The sequence below is a fragment of the Macrosteles quadrilineatus genome, unplaced genomic scaffold (genome assembly GCF_028750875.1).
Source record: "Macrosteles quadrilineatus isolate MER2022 unplaced genomic scaffold, UCM_ALF_1.0 Scaffold_8__2_contigs__length_117827958, whole genome shotgun sequence".
Classification (NCBI taxonomy): Eukaryota; Metazoa; Arthropoda; class Insecta; order Hemiptera; family Cicadellidae; genus Macrosteles; species Macrosteles quadrilineatus.
In genome coordinates, this window is record NW_026542601.1 from 109,110,784 (window position 1) to 109,120,087 (window position 9,304).

Here is a 9,304-nt window from a genome sequence, read left to right on the forward strand (position 1 = left end):
TAGTTCAAATTTTACAACAGTCCCGTAATCTTTCCTTCATCCACAACTGTTTAGAATGTTCCCACCAAAAAGCAGTCAAAGTAGCCAAAACCCAAAGGTCACTTAATCGATGGCCTCATGAATGTGAATCTAGTTTTATGATGAGATTTCTGAGGTCAAGACAACAACTATTGACCACCTATTGTCCATCACCAGTTAATCTATCGAGTCTCTTTGGGCTAATAGAAGCTCAGCCCTAGAGCAGAAAGCATTTTTGTAAAATACCAATGACAATGTGGATCGACCGTGTACCATTGCTTTAATGTTTTAATCGTTTGGGTCATAGATATTATGTATTTTCCAAATCCAAGTAGAAATGTATTTGATTTTCTGACAATATAATTTATGGAATGTTAATTATTTTGTAATAAAATAATTTAATCAATAAGTGAGCATCTGTTAGTCAGTTTGGGGGCAGATGGTCCTATACAAATTGGTGAAAATTGTTCTGGGACTGGGAGTAGGTCGAGCAATTCCTTTAACTTACAAGATAAAACTGTTCAATAATTGAGTTTACAACTGCTCCCTAATCAACATCCATTCACTTTGGTTCATTAGTAAAAGGCTAATATATTTTTTTGTACATACTGAAGGTATCAAAATATATGAAAATGAAAATATATAAGAAATACAAAAGAGATTGCAATGTTTTCTTATTCAATAAACCAAACAAGACACGCTCTGTGATTGTAGGGGTGCCTTTGTATTACAATGTCAGTAAAGCAATAACGCTTTTGTTAGGTCTACGTATAACGGAAAAAGAAAAAAAGAGAGGTTTTAAACTATTCATTTATAATAGAGAAACTATCTATAATATTATCCCATCGTTGCACAAGAGATTTTTTTTATATTTTTCCATCCAATCAAAACTAGAGGGAATTTTTGTGACCCAACATTTAGTAAAAATTTTTAAATGCATAAGAAATATGCCATTGCTATCAAAGACCTATCTTAAATCAAATCGGTATTAGTTAGTATTATGTTTTAATACATTCTTGAAACGCATTTATAGTGTAACTAGTATGTTGATAGCTATTTGTCATAAATCCTTCTCAGATTTATTTATTACCCACTGGTCTTTGAAAATGTTAGGATACTTCGGGTAAAAAATGATTCAGCACCTTTTGGCGTTTAAATTGCAAAGTTATTAAAACCTGTGACACTGTGTAAGGTAAAAATTATTACAGCAATTTCCCTTTGTCGTAAAAACCCATTGACGTAGCTGTTTTAAAGTATCCAGACTAATTTAAAATTCTTGCCGCTTAGTTGATCTTGAATTATACGTTGTAATTGTATGACTAGTCTAAGAAGGAATACACAACGAATCGTTGGGCAATTGTCTGTCAACAAATAATTTTGGAGATATTATTTTGAGACTAAAACTGTAACTTTGTATAGAAATATTAGTTTTTTATTATTCTAAAATTGTTGCTTTTACAATAAATAATTGGTAAATTTTTTTTGTTTCGCAAAAGGATTAGCATATAATGATAACAATTACTATGATAATATAAAAGCAATGGCGCATTAAAGCAATACATGCTCGTTATCACTCACACAATTAAGCGCGATTTAAGGGCTGTGTTGTTAATATTTCTTGATTGGTTGTTGCAACTGTGAATATTGATATTCTTGAAGAATTAATTACATTATTTCATAATCCTTCCTATATATTAATAGGCAAGGATGTTTCTTGAAAACCTTTTTTCTCAGCTAGTGTGTATCGCAATGAAAATCTACACATACTGTCAGAAAGATATTTCCCTGTGTAGGTGCGCAAAATCCCTTTAAAAATTAAAATAAGCACAAAAATGAATGCATTCATTTTTTTAACTAACAGCCTTGCAAAGGCGCGTGGTTAGGAAAATGTTCAATTAATTGAACTCCTAAAGTTTAGTAGGCCTACATCAGAATGAATAATTAATTGACAGGTGCACGACTAAAAAGTATTATTCAAACATAACATGAACGTATATTAGTTCGAAGTATCCTACTTGATACACTTAGTGAACGAGATAGCCGAGACGAGCTGCTCATCAGTGTCAAGTTACATATCAAAGACATAGAGGTAAAAGCTTAAAAGCTTTCGTTTGGAGCAATCAAGAGACGTTTACATAAAGAACGCAATACACATTGATCACATCACAGCAGCGTTGCACTTTGAAATAGTCCACAAAGATGTGTTGATATTAAAATACTGCATACCTCTTAGATAAGAAACATAAAATATCTTCAAATAGCACGCCCAAATATTTACTTCACCAATTAAAGGTTATAACTGTAACATGGTGTGCTATTATCAATAAATATTAGCACTCATCTCAAAATCAAGAACGTATGCAGGTTTAAGATGGAAATAGCGGAATTCCTTTTTAACCGTGTTAAAAGCAGAGTAAACCTCCCTTAAGCCAATTTGATCCGCCGACTGCCCATTAGGGAGAGATCAGAGGGTTCTTGGGGCTTGTATCATCGTCAGAAACCTTTTCTGGAGTGGATCAAATATCACCTAATTCTCTTTGTCGTAAGTTAAAGATAAAACGTAACTATTTTTTTTTTTTTAATACAGGAACTAACTTTTTTTTATTTGTAATGGAAATAAAAATGCTTACCTTACATTAATTTGGTATTAACTTTGTTTTCACTGCGAAGGAAACCCCACTAAGGCTAAATAAAACTTGTACGTCAAGGATATTTACAACCTCTGTTATCATATTTTAGTATTTGAAAACATGTGTTTTGTAAAAATTTATCAAGGAAAAGCTATTGTTTAATTTGCTTGCGTAAAATCACTAGTTGGTTTTAAAGATTCTTTTGTAGTTGTAGGTCTTAATATAAAGCGATTCATGTTTGTAACGGACGTTTTTCTCACTTAACCTAATACATGTTCCACTACATTTTATGTACCATATGTTCTAGTTTACTGTGCTTAACAGTGAATCGTATTAATTCCAGTATATTACCTCAGCAACTCTTGATCAAAAGTAAAAGCTCTACTTACTTTGGTTCTTAACACAACACAACAATTAATCGTATCCTAACCTGACTTTGAAAGTTACAATACTTTAACAATTTTCTTTATTTTAAACTCTTTAAAGACAAAAATTGTGCTGAAACAAATGGATAAAGTTTGACACTATGGAGTTGTCCTTCGGCAGGTATTAAAAGTAAGACGGAAGGCCAAACTCTATTGTTAAGTTTTAATGGGAAAAAGTTTGATTACGAGAGTTTAATTAATTTGGAATTATTTTTACTTTAAGCTGTTCATATATTGACAGCTTTTCTTTAAATTAAATTATAGTTTAAATTAAAGTCAAACCAAACTTTGAACATTACTCATGTTGTGCTAAAATGCTTGGTGATAAATATTTCATATAATTTCATGCAGCTCTTATTTTGTTGGTTTTAGTTTTTAAAAGGTTAGTTAATTTACAAAATATTTCCATCTTATACAGGTTGGTTCGTGAAATATCTGTTACAAATTCAAATACAATATTTTAATTGTAATAGTTTAAAAAGATTGTAATAGAAAAAATTCAATTACAAATGTTTTCATAATAAAAAAACAACAAATCGCAGTTAATTACATTACAGTTAATGCACAGTTAATACATTAATGCATTTTGAGAAAGTAAATATAAAGTATTCTTCACACCTTTGAAATTTCGAGAGTAAAAAAACTATATAAGCGCACCCTTGCCTATAAATGTATTTTTGAGACTTGTTTCGCTAGCAAAACAAGTTTAAAAATGAATGTTAAATATGTAATATTGAGTTGTGACTTAAAGATTATGCAAAACTAAAAATCCAATAACCCTTATTATAATTTAAAACTTAGGAGGGGTTTTCTTCTTCACGGATTCTGAATCAACCACTTTTTTGGATTTTCGTTATTCTTCTGTTAAAAGAAAGAGAATTTTAAGCGAATGGGAATGTCAAAGCCATAACTTTTCATTTATTTTAAAAAAATCCACTAAGGAATTAATATTAAAAGCTTGTTTCAGCGTAATATAATTTAGTTTAGGTCATACTGCAGCAATAAGAGCTGATTTTAAAACATGCGTTGTGGGACTTAAGTAGCTCTTTTACTCCATAGATAGTAAAAAGCCTTTTTAGTCCCTAAGGAGTAAAAGTCAGATTTTGTAAACTCAGTTGTAAACTTCAATTATCAGAAATCACTTGTATCGAAATTTTGAATTGAAATTTTGAATCAAAATTTTGAATCGATTGATTGAATCGATATTAGCTATTGTTGAGGACTTTTAAATTACTGAACATATCGATACTGAAGTGTAATAAACACTAACTTAATCGTAATAGACAAAACGATTGGATCATTATTATTACTATTATTACTATTGTTACTGTTATTACTATAATTACTATTATTACATGAAAATTCTTTTCGTTTTCTTACTTAGTTAGTTAAATAAGGTTGCAATATGAATAAATATAGTTCATAAAGTAATTTCTTTTCAATCCTTGCCCTTTTTCCAGCCTTAAGTTCGGGTAAAAAAAGTCACTTTTTACGCACTAGCGATGAAATATACTGTTACTCTCTAAGTAAGACACGATACTTTCGATCTGCAACGCGTTTATTAAAACGGCTGTTTTAGCTGTAATATAACGAAAGAGAAATTTTAAGACACAACAAAATATTTCGTATGTTGTACCATCGTGTGTAATATAAAAGAAGCGATAACGTTTCTCTTTCAATAAACATAACGAGAAGTGTTTTGAGAGAAGTCTTTGTATGACGTTCCTGCGAGGCAAATTTGTTTGTAACAAATGTAAGGAAAATTGAAAAAAAAACATGTTTTCCTAATATATGTCAATCTAAAAATACTCTGACAGGGGCAATTATCGTAAATGTGTTTTGTTCAATATATATAAAGTGGTCATACAAATTATATTATTATAAAATTACCCTGAGGAAAAAACTACCAGGTACGAGATTACCTAAGAGAATATCCATAGTACAACAATAAATACATTTATTAACAAACCACAATGTATAAATCCATGTAAAGCTATGACACTACAACCTAATCACGTCGTGATACTTCAGGTGAAAAATTATATAACACCTTTGGCGTTGAAATTGCAACATTATTAAAACGTTACATCAAGAGAAAAATTACAACGATTTCTCTTTGTAGTAAAAACTCGTTGACTTTAGCAATTTTTTCAATATATACAGGGTAGGAAACGTTTTTTCAGTCCAGTTAACTTGGAATAATCTCATATAAAACATCTAATATAAAATATACAAGGTTTTTTTTTACCGAAGACTCTTAATCAACGACATAAGGATTTTCATGATTGTTCTGTTAAAAGAGGATAATTTTAAGAAAAAACGAGTGAGGAAGCCATAATTTTAGTTTTGTGTTTTAACTTTTTTTTTTGTGTTAATTTTTCCAAACCTAGCCACTAACTTAATTTTTTCAGGGTAATTGGGTTTATCTAACAGCTGGTGTCAAAATGTCACTGAAATGTTTACGTTACAATAGTATGCTAGTATGAGAGATGATACGTAGATACATATAACCGGTGTAGAAATCGGCTACACTCAAACTTCAAGGCTTTTCACATCGACAAAGCTGCTGTTTTATTGTAAACTCGTTGGATTTAAAATGCAATCAGATGAAAAATAGGGAGCCACGTCACATATCTTTACCAGAATGTTTCTTTAATTTCAAACTATCAGAATTGGCTTTTATGCAGGTTAATATTTAGATGATACTGGGGTTTTAAGCAGCTCTTGAAAAATTATAACTTAATAGGCTGAATGAAATGCAGTATAACTGACTACTTGGTCCTAGTGCGTAGAGCGAAACCTTGGTAATATACAGCGCAAAATAGGAAAAATAGCAAAAAATAGCAAATAGCAAAATGAAAAATAGCAGCCATAAAGGTTATTATGAATGGCATTGTAACTTAGTACTTAATGTGACTTTTGGTTTAATTATATAGTAGACTACATCATAATTTTTAATGTTATGTGATTACTCATTTGTATACCAAACTACTAAACTAATTGAAAATGTACTGCAATTTCACGTTTAAAGGATTCATTTTGACATATTGTCAAAGATTTCGGCTAAGTTTATGTTAAATTTTGGATGCTCAGGGAACATTTACAACATAAGAATAAATCCAGGAACCAGATTGAAATAGTTGAAACATGGCAATAACTTGTGAAACAGCAACGAATACGTTAAATAGTTTTTTTTATTACTTTCATTATCTGCCACTAGCCTTTTTGACATCATTGCATTATATTCATTGCAAATTAAAAAATCTACGTTTTTCATAGTCAATTTTAAAATTTTGTGGAGATTTAATGGAAAAGGTTGGAATTTTTTACAATTCTTAGTTATTATGCTATTGTCTTTACATTTTCAATTACACTTTGCTCAATCAAAAACTGCAAAAATATATATGTTATTGATTGTGTGCATAGTCAAAGCATTTCAATTTACATCCCTGCCAACCATGACTTTAATTACAATCACACTATGATGATCAATCAGAGAGGCATACACAGGCAATGTATGCATATTGAAGATGAACAACCTTTGCCATCGAGTATTATCAACTACAATTGCATTCTTACATTTTTTATTTGGCAACAGAGCCATAACTTGGTTTATAACTAACTACTTTACTATAAAATCTGTTTATAACCGAAAAACTGTTCACGGATCTGGCTGTTATTTTAGTCATACAATTATAGTGTTTTTATAGAATAATACTCGTTTTTAATTATAACGATAAAGGAAAAAATTACGAGAAATGAAATTATTGTTGAATTTATAATGAAAAGAGTGAAAAAATACATAAAGATTTCAAAATACTTATTCTAATGTGATTAAGATTTTTATAAATGAGCATTACTCTTAGTTGCGACCACTGTTACATGACAAATTAATTTTATTCATCTATTTTAGAACACTCCTAGCACGACCTTTTCCAGAGTAGAAACTACATTTTTAAACATTTTTATTTTTAGTTTACTTTAGGAGCAATATATTTACTCTTTTTATTCGGCACAAAGTGTTATAGTAAGTGTGTGCGTAAAGTAAAGAATAGGATACTAGCAGGGCTGTGCTATAGGACCACCTCTGTTTTTCCACATTATTACAAATTCTATCTGTTTCTACTTACTGTTAACAAATTTCTTAAGTCAATGCCAGAGGATGTTGTCATGAAGTATTAGAGTGTGTGTTTACTTAAAGTTCATAGCATCCCACTACACTATGATCACTAACATTATTTGTTATTTCACGGCGAACAAAACACACTCAAAACTTTCTTGGTACGTAAAAATAGCTTTGCTAAGAAAACTCGAACTGAAATATACATTTTTTGAAGTATCTAATAAACTTGTAACCATCAATTTATATGATGAGTTTTTATAAACTCGTTTTTATAACGATTTATCTAAGCGTTGAACTATAATACAACCAATTGAGATACGGACGCAACCTAGGTGTGTTTAACCCAAATAAGAGTGAAATATTTGGGTAGAATGAATTGAGATGCATTGTTTCGTTTTTATATTGACTAAGACCAGCTGTTTCATTTTACCAGGAAAATCAATTGTTTTTTTCATCCCAATGAGCAAGTTCAACTGGTTCCAGTTGTATATCATCAAATAGCCTCTCGCCTTTCTCAGGATCGAACCGTTGACCTTTGATTACCAGGCGAGCACTATAACCATCTAAGTATATAACACAACTTGTGTTGTTGTGTTATATACTTCGATTACTATAACCGCTCAGCTACCCATCTACCCTTAACTTTAAAAGAAGATAGTTTAAACCGAGCTATATTATTATTCTCATGCGACTAATGTTTTTTACGCTTAGGCAAACAATTAGAAAAAGATTTATAGTTGTAGATCGCTCGACTCTGTAGTGAATAATCTGAGAAACGTGAAAATTTGTGAATCTGATCACCAAGTAGAAAATTAGAATAAATATAAAAGCTTGTTGTGACAAGTTGCATTTCAGACAGAAGCTAAAAACCATTAGGAGCAATCATGGCATGTTTTGTAGAATTCAGTATCCATTGACCAAATCATACCTTAAAATAATTTAGCCTTTCACAATTGATACAACCAGACATCTGTAGCCAGTCCTTTTCAATCAAATACGTCGTAGTTGATGTGAGCCACCGACAAATTGTGCTGATGTAATTTACTAATTTCTATGGAATACACGAATTTTGTTACCAAGTCAAAACCATGGACCACTTCATTGTGAGCTGTAGCAACTGTTATGACCAATAAACTATGTCAGCAACAAAAAAGGTAGGAATAATGCAATTTTATATTATATTCTAGCGCATTGTGTGACTGGCTCACACGACTTTGTTATTTTTTTATTGCGACAACTGGTCCATATGATGGGATGTCTACTTTAGTATCCAAAAGTCAATGGCTCAAACTATAATAACCATTGACACAATTCATACACCTTTCAAGGATTTCTAGGAATTGTTAAACATAATGTACTAACAAACTAATTAATAGGTAAATCTTTATCTTAGAATCATCGTAAATTGGATTTTCAATTATATTTACATAATTATCAAAAGTTGAATCTAATTTTGTTCAACGTATGAATAATTTATAATAACAAATTAATTTTCATTTGCATATTTATTATGAAATACACATTTATTCGACTACACATCAGCAAGGTGTTAATAATGAACTATACAATAGTTATATTTTACTGAGTAATGTAGTTTGATTAAACCAAGTATACCAACTAATACCATACAATTTATAATTGATTTGTGAGTTTTTCAATACTAAGGTGCATTTCTAAAGTAAATGTCTTTTAAACACCAAATGGATATAATTAATGTGTACTACTTCAAATTTATTTATAGCACTAATATTTGACTTTTGTGAATTTATATATCGTGTTTTAGGAAATCTAGATTCCATTCTGTAGTAATTAATTGCAAATAAATACATATATACAAATGTTTTCAAAACTGTTACATGTAATTATACCAATGTCTAATCAAATTTGCCTTATAAATAATGTATTATCTCGTTTTTTACATGTCAATCTCTTAAAAATTTCTAAAAGTGGTTAAAAAATGTTTATAAATCATGATAAATCAGATGGTAGACGCTTTATATGGCCAAAGCCTCATAAATAGCCAAGTATTTTTCATTCAAGTTTGGGTAACGCAATGGTAATTGATCTTTGGTAAACGTATATTTCAATTATTTTTAGTTACACTTTAA